Genomic DNA, 15,172 nt, shown 5'->3' with positions numbered 1-15,172 from the left:
TAGCCCCACTGGAGCCTCTTATCCACCTGTTCTCCTCCTTATAGGAAATGCTTGGGAACTCAGTGCAGTAAATGTAAGGAAGCTTACTCAAAGGAGAGATGGTAACCAGAGTTCCATAATTGTCTGTACTGAACTCGCTAAACATAACATTTACAGAGTAAATTATCTTCTTATCAGCCAAATCTGCTGGTGATCTGAAAAACAGGATTTTTGTGTTCAGTTTCTCAAATGCAAACTTAACATGCATTTGCTGATGCCTGCCGAAAATTTCCAGCTCCACTTGTGCATCCTACTCCACCAGAAATTCTGCATGGAACCTGTTTGTAGAAACCTTGAGGGGAAAATGCTGATCAAAACCTCTGAAATTCTGTCAGAAACAATGCAAAATATCAGCATAAGTTATATCAGCATAATTTGGTTTTTGCTGTTTCTGTCATCTAATTAGTCCAATCTAAAAATCTTAAATGTATCTGGTTTTCTCTAATCAGAATATTCTCATCCTGTTTTGGTCTGCAGGGTAGCTGATCTCCCAAGACAGAAATACTTTTCTGGAAAAAAGTGTTTCTGGCCCCTTCTAGACTCAGGTTTTGGTCTCTACTTCCTATTTATTTCAGAGTTATTCCCCTAACCAGGGACATCACAGAAATTCCTCTACGCTGAACAACTCCAGCTACTCCTTGTCCAACCCTGTCTCGTCCTTGGTTCTTTCCTGCTGGGTGTCTGCTGGTGAGTCCATTCTATCTTGGAGAATGGCTGTTTTGTGAAAACCTGCTCCTAAAAAGTATTTACTGGATTATAAACCCATTATCTTAGATTTTGTGTGATCTGACAGACTGATCTCATGGCAACAACACTGCAGGAATGTGGGTTAGTAAAGATTTTGTGTTGTCAGCTTTTAATAACATCCTTACAATTTTTGTTTTTTGGAGCAAAATAGGGAAATATATGTCACTATGTCTCAGATGTAATATTTAAGAACATTTTTAAAGAAAATTTAAAAAAAAAGGTGCCATCTCTCTAAAAACAACCTGCCTCTAGATTGAGGCCGTGCACTTTGTTTTACATGGAGCACAATTTACAGCCTACAAGAGCACATTTCCTTGTTGTTTGCCAGATTGAACCATCCCTTCCAGACAATCCACGTTCACCTGGGGTTCCCAGACACCCCTTAGGGCTCTGTGAACAGGGAGGCAGCCAATTGTTTCAGTGTTGTTTTCTTTGTCAGAAGAGTTTAAACCCCATCCTCTGCTGGCAAGTTTCCCTCCTAATTGCAGCAAAGTGATGCTGCGATGTCATTGTGAAGTGGCTGATAGTGGCAGTGTTTTAAATGACAAGGCACAGAAGAAAAGCCCTGCTCTCTGGAACCTGCTGTAGGAACAGATAAATGTATGTTCAGTCTATAATTAGTGAGGCAGATCTTGCAGAGGAGTCATTTACAGAAAGGATGTGTCTTGTAGGGCTGATTGAATAAAAGGCAAGGGGATGAGGGATGCACTTCATAAAGGCAACACCAGAGCTAAGGTTGGACTGACAAGCACAAAAAGGGGAACAGGTGAAATCTGAGAAATTCTGAATTCTGAGAGCGTGAGGATAAATTAAATAAAAATACAGACACGGAGAGGGCAGAGGTATAAAGGCCTGGGGTTTGTGAGGAGGGGAGAATGATGTGGGTATGATTGCTGCTGGGTACGGATTGAGGGGGGAAATTGCAGCTCTGGGGTGAGGTCTGCTGGAGAATTGTCAAAAATCGAAACAGCCAAAGGATGGACAAATATTTTAGCCACAAGTTTTTGAAGGAAGGTCACATACTTCAAAAAACCCCAAAATTGTGGTGGAGATAAAACCAAGGAAGTCTGTGCTAAGGGCAGTGTGGATATGCCACGAGGAAGATTCCAAAGTCCTGAGACAGGGAACCTCAATGACAGGATAAATGCTTTATTTTTCTCATGCAAGCTGTCAGAAATAATTACACTTAATTTATAGTTTTCATTTGAAGATATATTCAGTAGTTCTCAAAAGACACTCCTATGTCCAAAAGCAAATTTCAAAAGCTCTTACCCCTCTGGTAGAAGAAATTGTTCTCTTTTGTAACTTATAAAAACATGCTTGGCCTCCTCTCATATCTGCCTCTGGTACACAAGCTTAGCAGATGCAGACATTCCTGTGCTGTTTGTTCCAGCAAGGTGAATTATGATTATAACACTGGGGATGAGCATCTGACGTTGACAAGGTTTTTCTGCAAGTCACCATGAGGTAACGAGAAGTGTCTGCTTTAATGATTTTCGCTGTTTAAATTTTTATTGTATTCAGCTGGATTTCTTTTTTATAGCCTTTGATTAAAGTTCAGAGGGAAGATGAATTTAAAAGTCTTCAAGTTTGTTAGATGTGCTACAGCTTGCCAGTCACCCTGCCAAAATTTTCCACTGTGTACTTCTTATAGTTCTGCGTGGTCTAAATTTAATTGACTGCAGATGAGAAGCATTATTACAGATCTGTCATTGCAGCCACTCTTCATATGTTTCACTAGCTGGAATGAGCAGTCACTGGGTTTGTTTCTGACCTAATTCATAATGATGTAAAGCAGCAGTGATTTCACAGAAGAGGAAACAGATTTAGCTGGTGAGAAGGGCAGAACCAGGCTCAGTGTTGCTCCAGTAGTGCTCATTCACAGGTGAGTGGAAGAGTAAAGTCCATTGTTAAAACACTAAATTTCAATTTTGTGGGAACAGAGGTACTTTACATAAGCTGCTCAGTCGATATGATAACATAATTCATCATTTTATTTTGCTGATTCTATTAAGACAATATGAAAAAAAAGGCAATAATCTGGGCTTTCCAGCCTAGCCCCACCTTAGGATACTGGATAGTGTCACTAGAAGCAAAGCTCTAAAGATCATAGAATGGACAGAAATGTATTTAATACGCCAATTTATACAAACTGGTGATGTTATTTTGGTGTATTCAAACACTGGTAATGTTATTTTGGTGTATTCAAACATTACCATCCCAGCAGCCTCATTTTAGTAAGTTAAAGTAAACTAATTTATATGTAGATGTCTGGATTTGTCTTCACATTGATTTACCAAGTATATTTCTTTATTAAATCCCCTGTACTGATAACAAACAATTACTACCTCAGGTAATTGATTTAAAACATGGGGGAGACCATTGCCAGCTGATCCTGTGCCAAGAGTTATAGTACAAATGAATACAGACCAGAAGTCTACGTGCCTTGTACTTGCTCCACCAGATCAATATGTGAAGGAAGACTGGCATCCACCAGGTTTGTTAACAGGATCTTTAACAAGATCTTGTTGGGAATACAAATGTCCAGCACATTGCTGGTGGGATGTTTTTTTTTTTCCCTGCATATAATTTGTATTGATAGCTGACTTTGAGAGAACAGAAGGCACTGTGATCTTAGTGGGAACACACAGAGAGAAGTTGAGACTGTGATCTTGCCTCTATTAACATTGATTGTCTTGTGATGGATTTGGTCTCTCTCTAATCTGGGACAATCTCAAAAATTCCTGAGAGTCTTCCTGCAAAATGCAAATGTGATGTTGAAATAGGAAGCCTTTTGTGCACAGCCATTAGCAGTATTTTTAGGCATGGAAGATAGGAGGAGACAGAAGGTAAGATGGACTGAGAGACCTCAAAACAAAGCCCTCATCAGAACAGAAATGTCCAGCTTCCTGTCAACACCAGCAGGTAAATAACTCAGATTTCCAAACAATTGCTTGGGCTGGAGGCAGGAGCTGTGACATCTGTGCTGTCAATTAAAGCTCGGTGAAGTCACGAACACTTGTTAACAGGGTATTGCACATGAATAATCGTCCTCTGCCCTCACACACTGAAAGGGGTGGGGGGAGATTTACTGCTGAGGAAGAGGCAGCCATGGCATGACATGGAATATTGCTTTTCCAAATCAGATTTTCAATATTATTGTATAAGTATTATTAAATTAATCACTGAAAGTAAAGGGTCAAGCTAAGGTTTGGAGATTTCTTCCTTAATTACTTAATTACATCAATAGCTTTTACCTTACTGAGGACAGTAAAAAGTTTAACTGTATTTATAGGGTTGTTTCATCCAAAATCATGAAATGTCTTAACTTCATCTAAGAATCTGGGCTTATTTCAATAGTCTGTACATCCTATCTTCCTGCTGAGTTGTTTCTCCTATTTGGAATAGTTCTATTTGAAGGAGGAAACCTATACTATCTTTGCAAACTGAGATTTTCAAAATTTAGTCCAAATTCAGAAGACAAGACTCAGACTTGTATTTTGACAGAATTTGTACCTTGGGACTCTTAAGACTTTCTGAAGGACAGGCCAATTCTCAAACATTTCCAGCAATAAAGATTCTCAGTTTACTTTAGATTTTTTGGCCTTTAAAAATGTGTTTTCTACCATTTCTTGTACTAATGGTTTGTTGTTTTTTCACAAGAGTGCTCACAGACTGCAAAGTTTAACTAATAAACATGCAAATGTGTTCACAGGAAGGTTTGTGCCAGAAATTTTTATGGGTCGCTGTTCTGCTCCTGATTGAGTAAATCTTGGTGGCTGCTCTAACTTTCTTCCTCTTTTTAAGTTTGGTAACCAGTGACAAAGCAGGAAAGGGCTGGGCTGTCAGTCCAACACTTATATCTGGAAACATTAACACAAAAGCCTCTCTGACTTTTCCCCAACCAGAACTCTACATAACATGAATTTTGTTGACAATTTTAAATAGCCAGTTGAAAGAACTTTGGCTCATGAGTTATTAATCTGCACGTAATTTGGGATTTTTTTAGAAAAATTGTTGTAGTGACAAAATAGTATTTGGGAGGGGTTTTGTGCAGGGAAGTTTTTTCAGTTCTTTTAATTGAAAGAAATTAGGGAGCTAAATGTGTAATAGTGAAGTTTTATGGAAATGTGTTTCTCCATTTCAGGCTCAAGGATCTTGGATACTTCTCACATTTCTCAATGGTGTCCTTCAGTTTCTTTCATTGACTCTTTCTCTCCTTCCTCTTGGTCTTTGAAAGACATAATGCCTCTAAAGCAGAACGTTTTACATGCAAAATAGTCCCACTCAATTGTAGACTTTGAGTAATAAGAAAAGAAATTTCAAAGCTGCATTCAAAGAATAAGAAAAATAATTTGAATTGTGTTCCTTTCCTCTGTACACCTTGCACTGGCAATGCTCAGCATCGATTTGAAAGGCTCAGGGTGTGTGTTGTGTGAGCCAGAGCCAGCCCCAGTGTCACCTCCCTGTCCTCAGTCACCAGCTCCCACTTCCCTTCGTGTTCTGTGTCCTGTGTCACCTGTGTGGGCGTTGCTTTTGGAGCCTAAACCTGGTTCAGGGACAGGGAAAAACCCTCCCTCGTTTGTCCTGCTATGAAGACTGAGAGCTTAAGCCAGAGACAGAAATAAAACATATTTCAGAGTTAGCTGGGAGAATATTAAGACTGGTTAGTTCAACCCATGTAATATCCTCTGCTACAAACACAGACATTCCCTCCCTCAAAAGGAAATGAGTCTTAACGTCTGTATTGCCAAACATTAAAATATCCTGCAAAGAACTTGAATGTTAGGTCTGTGTCCCTAAAGTATTAAAGAAATTTGGGTCAAATCCAAAACACTAAATCCAAATGCCAGTGGGAAGATCTAGTTGGATTTTATGCTTTTGTAAAACATCTTTTAATTCTGAAAAAGCACATGGCTGCTATTACTTCTCTCAGCAGTTGTGTTTACAGCAAAAAAATGTTCAATTTGTGTGTGATATGGAAACAATGAAGAAATCAAAATATTTAAGATCTATTTAGACTGCAAAGTAGGCCAAATGGAAAGACATCATTGCTGTGACTGACCTACAGAGGACTTGTTGATAAAGAAAAATTGGTGTGCTGATACTTATTCTGTCAAATGATAAAGCACAAACAGAAAACAAGGCTGAAACCCCTTTTGGTAAATACACAGCTAAATGCCTCCCAGACCCGCCTCAAGCATCCTCTTTTGCTGCCTTGTGATTTGGTAGGGCTGTCTATAGATCCAGCTTGCTCAAAGATTTTTCATTTAAGTGTCAGTTGCTGTGGTAACAGCATGAAGAGCAGATCAGATGGATGCCAGGACCAGATGGATTTCTCTTAGAACTCCACATCCATGGACAGTTGGTGGTGACCCAATTCCAAAGGTTACCCACACAGATTTGTACTGCAGCTGACTCGGTGTTGCCTTCTCCAGGGGTCTGGACCTTGTCTCTGGACCCCAGGGATTCTCTTGAATTTGCAGCCCTGGGCTTTCATCAGAAGCTCATGGACTTCCCACAGAGGAAATGCTGGCAGAATAACAGAAGTGATGGAGTTTCATACCCTGATGTTTATGCTGCCTTCTCATCGTCAAGGGCTGGGCTGAGCCCAGTCTTGAGCTCTGTCAAAATGTTGAGTAATTATTACATGATAATCACACACTACAGTTTCTCCCAGGCTTAATCTGATTTCTGCACTGTAGTTGCTTACATCCCACCTAAATTCCACCCACGTGTAGTTTAACCAATATGACTGATTAGATTCAATTTTCCATGGTCAGAGCTGTGTTACGTACAAGGTGTATCAGCAAATATTTGACCTTTGGTGAGGTCTTCTTGGTTGGTTCTCTTGCATTAAAAAGTGAATGAATATTCTACTGAATAATTCAGTTGAAATCATAATAATGGCCTGGTGTTTACTATTTAGTAAAAGCCCAAGTTTCCCTTCTTGTTTTGGAAGGTTGGGGTTTCTGTTTGTTTTTTGTTTTGCTGAGAAATGTGTGAAGGGAGTGTGTGTGTCGTGGTTTAGACACAATTACGTGGGCAGGGCCAGTCAGCGTTCCAGCTTTATCTGGAAAGGGGATGGAAGGCAACTCCTTAAACAATGCTCATTTTCCTCCCTCTCTTAGCTCCAAAGTATGTTCTAACATGTTGGTTTGTTCCATCTTGATCCAATCTCATGTATATTGCAGGGTTTTAGAGGAGTAATGCTATGTCACAGATTTGGGGGAATTAGGGAATACTCCCAAAACAAGGTCCTGCTTGTTCTGTGTGGATGATTTGTGGATGATGTGTGTCCCTTGCCTCCCTGGCCTGGCTGTGTTGGCACATTCACAGCAGTGCAGCTGGGTAGATGAGGTGTGGATCTTGACTTAAGGGTGTTAAAATCTACTTTTTAAAAAAAACCAAACAGTTGATATTTGATAAAAATATATTAGAAGGCATTCACAGAATTGAGAAAAGTTTTCTGCCTTTCAACACTGCAGATTTAGTACTTTGGGGTATTGTGTTAGACTGCCATGTAGATGCCAGTTTGTTCTCTGATCTTCAAACCTTTTGCTTCATGACCTCACCAGAAGGTGTTCATCCCATGTAAATGGCAGGTGATTTTGGACTAATGGCATTTTTTGTCCCCAGTCAGCAAGCACAGCTCTATCAATGTCTGTCAGGAAGCTGGGAGTGAGGCTCCCCATCACTTAGATCCTGTCAGGCAGTCAAAGCAGTGAGATCTGAGAACGTGCTGGCTGAATTTATGTGGGGTACATTCATTCTTCCTGCCCCACATGTTTGAGGTTGTGCTGCAGCTGGAGATGCACCACTGGCACCTGGGAACAGTCTGTGCCTCTGGCAGGTGCTCCAGGCACTTTGTGGAGGGCAGTCTCCCAGTTTCTCTGGTCACAGCTCAGCAAATTAGTCTGCCCATGGTGCTGAAATGAACCACAGACTGCTGGTGCTCACAGGCTGTGCTCATCCACACAGAGAAGCCTCAAAGTGATTAATTTCTACATTTTCAACTCTGTGCTTTGAACACAGAGATGAAGAGAAAATACTTGGCTATAGAAACCAAGAGGAGCAGATCAAAAGAAACAGAAGAGCTCAGAAATATCTGCAGTAGCAAATGGAGAGACTGGAACATTTCTGGGACAAGGCCACTGAGTAAGGAGGCAAAAAGTCCATTTATGTACTTCTTGGACCAGAATGCAGCAGTCGGAGAGGTGTTGATACATAGGATTCTAAGTGTTAAAATGTCCACACCTTCTGCTGGAAATGGTAAAAGATGAGCTGAAGTTCAGTTTTTCCAGAGGGTCAGAGCCTGTGAAGTTTCAGACAGGCTTGTGCTGGCTCAGGATGCCCCTCACTGGTGTTTGTCAGTAGGCTCAGCTGGCTGTGCATGTGTCTAAGTGCCCAGGGTAAAACGCTGCCTCATCTCAGCTGAGATGGGCTTTGCTTTTCTAAGGTTAATTTGGTGGTTGCCTGATGAAGCTGCTCAGTGCCTCACAAATGGAACAAAATTACCAGGTGATGGATTCTTCCCATGGCAACATGGCAAAAAATTATTCCCCAAGGAGGAATCCACACACAGTGTCTGCATCTCTTAAAGCTCTGCTCATGACCTATTTTGGGGAGCTGATGGTCTCAGGTCTCCTGAGCCTCATCTAGCCTGGGCTGAGTTGTATTTACAGGCAATTACTAAATCAGTTTTAAGATTGTTTCATAGATGCTCTTGATTCCTTTATCTTCCAGTGCAAGCTGTTCAATAAGGCTCTAGGACATTTAGCAGAATTTGCTGTTTGAGAGCCTTCTTGATAACACTCCAGTGTTGTTTCCTCACTGCTTTTAAAGGTATCTTAGAAGATTTAAAAAATAATCTTGATATCTTACTGTGCAGTTAATGCTCTAAGTTTCTCTCTGGTTTGTACAGATGTTTCTTGGATATTGGTAACTGCTAGAAAGTGGGAATGTGTAAAAAAATGCTTAACCTCATGGATCTTCCCTTTTCTTCAGCTGTTTTTTCTTTTTGTCTGTTTCCATCGCCCTCAAAATAAACTGCACTGTTCCATCAGAAAGCAGGACTGGAACAAAATGTATTTCTTGAAGGAAATTTGGATAACCTGAATTTCAACAAGATGCAAGACTGGATTTTTGAATTCCTTAATTTAGGCCATTTCACAGTGTCCTGTGAATTGGAATAAGTGCCCCTCCCAAAAAAATGAAGGTTAATTCTGTGTAAAAGGAAAAAAGCAGGGCTCATAATTTTGATTCAAACCTAAACTGGAAAAAAATTGCTTTTAATTCTTATATATATTTAAATGTTTCATTGGGTTGCTTCTATATAGGAAAAAAAATGGTTTGACTTCTCTGAAGTGCTTGCTGTCCGTACACAATAGCACTGGGCTATTTAGTGTGGAGAACCCAGAATAAATCACACTCCTTTGACTTCTGCATCGAATGAGCTGCTGAAAAAAGAAAATAACAGCATCGTTTGGAGGAAAAATAAAGCAGGAATGGGGCAGGGTTCCTAGTGGGGAACGTTGATTTGGAACTCTGCAAGGATATTCATGTGTAGATAAATGAGGTTTTAAACTTAATGATGTCCAGTTTTATTATGTTCATAAAATATTACTCTTTTTATATCCTTACCACATTCATCCATCTTTTAAAATCCATCTTTAAACACCAAAAGGGAGGAAAAGCTGCTGTTCCTGGGGTCACTGCCATCGATTCCCACCTGGAAGGTTTCTTGATGAGAATGTAAAGTATGAGCAGCCATAATGAGCCAGACCAGAGCTCTACAGAGCCCAGTATAGAGCCCAATATAAAGGAAATTAAAAGAACAGGAAAACATTCCATGACAGCCCTCCAGTACATCTTCACAGCATCCAGGCACTGTGGTATTGCTGCCACTTGAGCTTTAACTGGGGCATCTCATGGATTTTTCTGTCTTGGGTTTGCCTGATTGATTTTTGAACCTGTAAAAAATTTAGTTGAACTTGCAGCGCTGTGAAAAACAAGGAATTGAATTCTGAATGAGCTGCTGCATTCAGAAATGTAAGAATCAGTTCAGAGTGAAGAAGAACTGATCCCAGCAGCTAAGCCTGCCACCATGTGCTAAATATACTTCAGAACAAGCCTTTGTGGCAGATCTCTGGAGGTGCTTTGTTGGGAGTGAAAGGAAGGAAGAAAGGAACCTTTTGTGAAATCCAGAGCCAGGGCACAAGTCCTGCAAGAACTGCTATTATTCTGGCCAAAACCTGGAGGATTTCCCATCCTGCTTTAGTCAAGAATTGCTTCCAAAGCAGAAACTGCTGCCCATTGAAAAAAAGTAAACCTTTCATAATAACATGCACACAAAATACTTATATCAAATTAGACTGTGCAAACAAACTGGCTTTTGAATAGAGGGTTTCTTTATGTGATGCAGGTTGGGTTTCTGAAAAGAATTTTATTACAAAGACTAGACACAGTAGCACCTACTTATTTCTCCCCCATTCTCCTTCCAGCTATTTCCCTGGTACTCTGCTCCTTCTACATTCTACTCACTAAACACACAAAACTAAAATTGTTGGGGTTTTGTGAAAGTTCTCTGCTTGTTCCTGTATTTTTCATAAATCTTCCGTTTTTAAAAAAGAATCCATATTTGAAGCTGTTCATCGAAGCTTAAATTTTGATGAAGATATTAAAGAGACATTTTTGTGGAAGCAAATACCTTTTGATCAATTATATCTTCGAGGTTTCATTTACTTGTCACAGCCTCTGGGATTTTTTCCCAAGAATTATCAGATATTTACATAGTACAAGATACAAATAACCAAGATCCAGCAAAATAAAAGATTCAGAATACTTTTTCAGAAGGATGTTGTGGGTGAAAGCAGTACTCAAGATGAAATATGCATCTCTTCTTGTAAGTAGGGAGCTTGAAAGCCTGGAGATTTACCTTTGCATTTTTAGTCTGAATTTTTTTCATAACACAACACATTCGTTAGACTATTTGGTAGAGCTGATGGTCTTTCTTGTGTAGCATTTATGTCTCACCTAAACTTCATATCTGAATTTTACTCACTGGAGGAGAAAATATTTTTTCAGTGAGATTTCTGCTGCCATGAACTGGTTTTTGGTGTGTGCACCACAGAGGTGAAGGAGTGTGGGCTGGATTCCCATATTCCTGGGTGCAGGTGGGGATGGGTTTCAAAGGCATTTAGAGTTATTTTATAGCCACCATTCTTGTAGGAATGTTGATTTTTAATCCTCCAGAAATTCCATATTGCCCCTGCACAGCCTGATGAGTGCTTGGTCAGAAACCACCATGGTGATCCTGGACTCAGCTCACAGCAGCCAGGTGTAAAATCCACTCGGGGATTACCTTCTGCTTATCCAAAGGAATGATTGTGACAGGCAATTTGAATAATCACCGGGGCCAAGGGTTGCAGTGACAGGGATTTGGAAACTCCTACGTTTGGAATCTCCCTTCCCAAGGTTTGTAGGGAGCAGCACCTGAGGAACAGGTTTGCAGGGACCCGTGGTGATGGATGGGATGTGCAGAGCTCCGTGTGTCACCGTGTCCCCCCTGCAGAAACACTGATGAGCATTCTGTGCTTTGATATCCTGCTCCTCGGCTTCCTTCCCAAACCTCTGCTTTTGGGGAGCTGGGCGCCTTTGGACACGCGGTGTGAATAACCTGGTGTCTTGGTTTAGGGAAAATTTGGGAGGAAACCTCTGAATGGGGTTCCTCTAGGAAACAGATTCAAGGTTCAACAGAACCCTCAAATGGTTCAGGGAAATATTTCCTTGGAGAGAAGTGGAAAAAAAACCCCTGTTTATTTAACAGGCAAAACACTTCCCAGCACAAAAACTGAACAATACTAAACAACAGAACCTTTTGCTGCTCCGAAGAGATGACAAATTCAGGGTCCCTTCCGTGGGGTGCAGCCCAGCTCACTCAGGCTGTTCTCAGTCCCTCCGTCCCTGGGAAATGCTGCAGCTCAGGTGGGCCACAGGTGTGAGCTCTCAATGCTCCCCGGGGTTTTCAGTCACAGCAGGTTCAAACAATTCCAAGAAAAAGGGGAAAGAAAACAAAAACACAGCCCAGAGAGCTTCCCTGCCTCAGCTAGCCTGAAAAACTAAAAGCAAAGGAGAGCTGTCTCCCACTGTCCACTGCAGACAGCACAGTCAGCGTGAAGGATGCAGGGGACCAGGGCAGTCTGTGATAACAAACTCTGCTCCTCTTCTCTCCTCCTTCACTCCTGGAACCAGCCTTAAAGCTGCAGAATTCAATGTTCAACACCAACAGAGCAGGCGATTTGGGGATACAGGCATCACGAAGTCACCCCAAGACACCGGGATTCTCCAGGGCTGCGCCGGGCATTTCCCTGCTCCGGGTGACATCTGCTGGTGGAACGAGCTCGGTGATTGCAGGAGGGAGCTGGAAAATATACATCACGTTTAATACGGGCACCTAAATCCAGCGCAGAATTTATTAGCCTCGACGTTTCTGTATTTGTTTGGGTTATTCTGTGGGCAAAGGGAGGCAGATTTGTGGCAGGAAAGCAAGGTTCTCGGCAATATTGAAATGAGAGCAAAATAAATCACTGCAGAGGGTTTTATAGGCAGCACTTCAGCTGAGCTATGAATAAGTGGGATTATGCTGTCGCTGCCTCACAGGCTTTTCTGTGGTTTTGTTTGGTTTGCTTGTTCTGCTCTCCCTGTACAAAGGAGCTGTTGGTAGAAGTGTCACCCTGTCAGAGGATGCTGAAAGCCAGGCTGACTATGGGAATCTGAGATGGCACCTTTTTGTTTATAATCAATGTTTTCTGGCCCTGGCATGTCACAGGCTGTTGGCTTAGGAAACAAGTGTAAAGCAGGCTTTTCTTTCTGCTAGTGGCTTGTCTTATATGCTTTTTTTTAGGTTGCTGACACTGAAAATTAATCCCCTGTTAGAAACACCTTCAGAATACATCAAGCAAAGAAGTTAGAAGTGAAGAAAGAGCCAAAACAGATATTTTTTTGGTTTTTTAAAAGCCCTTTTGGCAGACAGAAAATTCTATTTGGAAAAGGCACAGGGTTCATAAAAAATATAAATTGGGATTTAAAGATTACATCCCTGTCCACATTATTAGTGTAAATATGTTTACTTTGGTCTATGAATTCAGAAGCAAAATGTACTGTAACTGCAATGGTTTAGCTTTGGAGGGTGGAATTATCTTCACTTTCCTACAACAGATTTGGCTTTACCAGGGTTAAGTACTCTGCTTGTCCATTTATCATCTTTCCCATGTAAAATTCCTCAAGGCACTCTATGGCTCAGCCAGTGTTTTTGAGATCCTTGAGGAAGGGAAAGCATTTTTCTGCTGACATCATAGTACTTGACTGAGGACTTTGCAATGAGCAGACATAAAAATCAGCACAGATTTGGATTTTTGAGAACCCAAGCAAGGGATGTAAAGATTCTGCTTGGTCTCTTTTATAACAGGGAGTAAGTCAGATATGATTCTATAAATGTGTACTCTAGAGCTGCATTCCTGGCTGTTAAGCCTGATGTTGCTGTGCTCACATTGTCACTTCATTATACAATAAATGATTAAACTTGCCTTTTAATTATGGCGAAGAAGATTATTTCAGGGAAGTTTACTAAAGCAGGTCCCAGAAAGACACAAATGCCAGAACAAGTAAGGGTTTTCCCGGTGAGGCAGACTCCAGACACTCCCTGCTGTACCTGTAGGTGTTTTCCACAGCAGGGTTCTCTGTTTGCTCTTGTGTAGGATGTGAAAAAGCCCCTGATGCCCTCAGACTACAATGAAAGAATGTTATTCCTGAATGATGATGAAATAGAGAAACTCACCTTGAACTGCTTCTTTCCTAGGATGTGTCTCTTGGAATGAATGCACACTGGAAAAGCTTTGATTTTATTGCTCTTGAAAAAAATAATGTTTGTGTATGTTTTGGGAGGGTTTTTTTGTGTTGTGGGTTTGGTTTTTTTTAATGTTAAAAGCAAGTCCTACGGATTTCCTGAAATTGTCCATACTGAGAGATTACAGAATATAGGAAACTTCTGAGAAATGCTTGTGATAAGAAGAAAGTTCCTGTGATCCAGATGGACTATTCTATCCTAGAATAGGTACTTTCCACAATTGTTACTCACTCCGTGTAACTTACAGGGAATGACACATTAGTCACTGTGCTGGGACTCTAATGACCCATAGCAGGATAAATTATGCTGTGTGCTCACACAATGGTTTCCTTGAAATATGTTTATTTTTCTGTGAGTGCAGGCTGGGATCACAGGATGGTTAGAGGCATCAAGACTGTCTGTGAGCACATTTAGCTATTCCTGCAGGCAAGGTCAGCTGTCTTTGTCAAATTTACACACAAATTAGCAGAGTTAAGAATTCATTTTCTCATTGCAATTTGTGAGAAAATTAATGAATCATCTCTTGGTAGGTGAAAGAAGAAAACTTGTAATTAACTAACTCACTGTGGAGCCTGTCTGCACTCAAGGTCCTAAAATCTAGGTAAGTTGTAGACTTGAGAAGATGGGCACTGGCGGGTGTGGTGTGATGATCAAATCTGAATATTTGCTTGTGCATTACATCATTTGTCTTCCTTGTCCTTTCCCTGCCACAAATATTTACCTTACTCTTCCTCCCTTTCATTTCCATGGGTAATTCCTTCCATCTCCTTCCACTATCTGTCAGTTTTTCTACAGAGCTCTTTCCCAATGTCACCTCATGCTGAGAGGATCAGGTACCCCACATCAGGAGAATCTGAGCTTCCTCTCCACTTGTGACACTTTCTGGTGACAGCATCACGCTGAGGTACCTTGAAAACCAGCTTATAAATAAAATGAAGAAATAAATAGTGCTGCAGATTTGTCAAATTTTGGAACAACAAACAATTTCCTGCAATACTGATCTTTGCAAAGGATGCTGGTGTGTGCACATATATATATATGTGTGTGTGTGTGTATATATATATTATCTATATCTATGTGTGTGTATGTATATATTTAATACATTTTATGCATATTATATATTTTATACATATTATCTATTTTATATATCTTAATATATTTTTATACATATTATTTGTATATGTATTATTTGTATTTGTATGCAATAATTACATAAAGAAATATAGAAATATATTATGCATTTAATTATTATTATTATTTTATTATGCATTTTTTATATTTATATTCATAAATACATAGCCTCTTTACTTCCCCACCCAAGAAAGGTCAGTATTCTGTAAAGTCGCAGCAGTTGAGACTCCGTAGGTGGGTCCCGGTTTTCCCAGAGGCTGTGGCAGCTGGATCCCCGCAGTGCTGTCCGGCAGCCGGGAGGTGGGGCACGGGCTTTGCTGGTTCCTGCTGGTGATGGTGGCAGGACCC

General features: G+C 40.6%; 1 long non-coding RNA gene across 1 annotated transcript; it reads left to right on the top strand.

Annotated features, from left to right (window-relative positions):
* Positions 1-613: 613 nt before the first annotated feature.
* On the top strand, positions 614-14,806 carry LOC148222484 (uncharacterized). Its single transcript, XR_015805920.1, has 3 exons — positions 614-726; positions 14,224-14,294; positions 14,478-14,806. It is a non-coding gene; the product is annotated as an uncharacterized LOC148222484 (long non-coding RNA).
* Positions 14,807-15,172: the final 366 nt, after the last annotated feature.

This window comes from Sturnus vulgaris, chromosome 11, assembly GCF_052056855.1.
Source record: "Sturnus vulgaris isolate bStuVul1 chromosome 11, bStuVul1.hap1, whole genome shotgun sequence".
NCBI lineage: Eukaryota > Metazoa > Chordata > Aves > Passeriformes > Sturnidae > Sturnus > Sturnus vulgaris.
The sequence above is the reverse complement of the archived record's forward strand: the minus strand, read 5'-3'. Positions and strand labels throughout refer to the sequence as shown.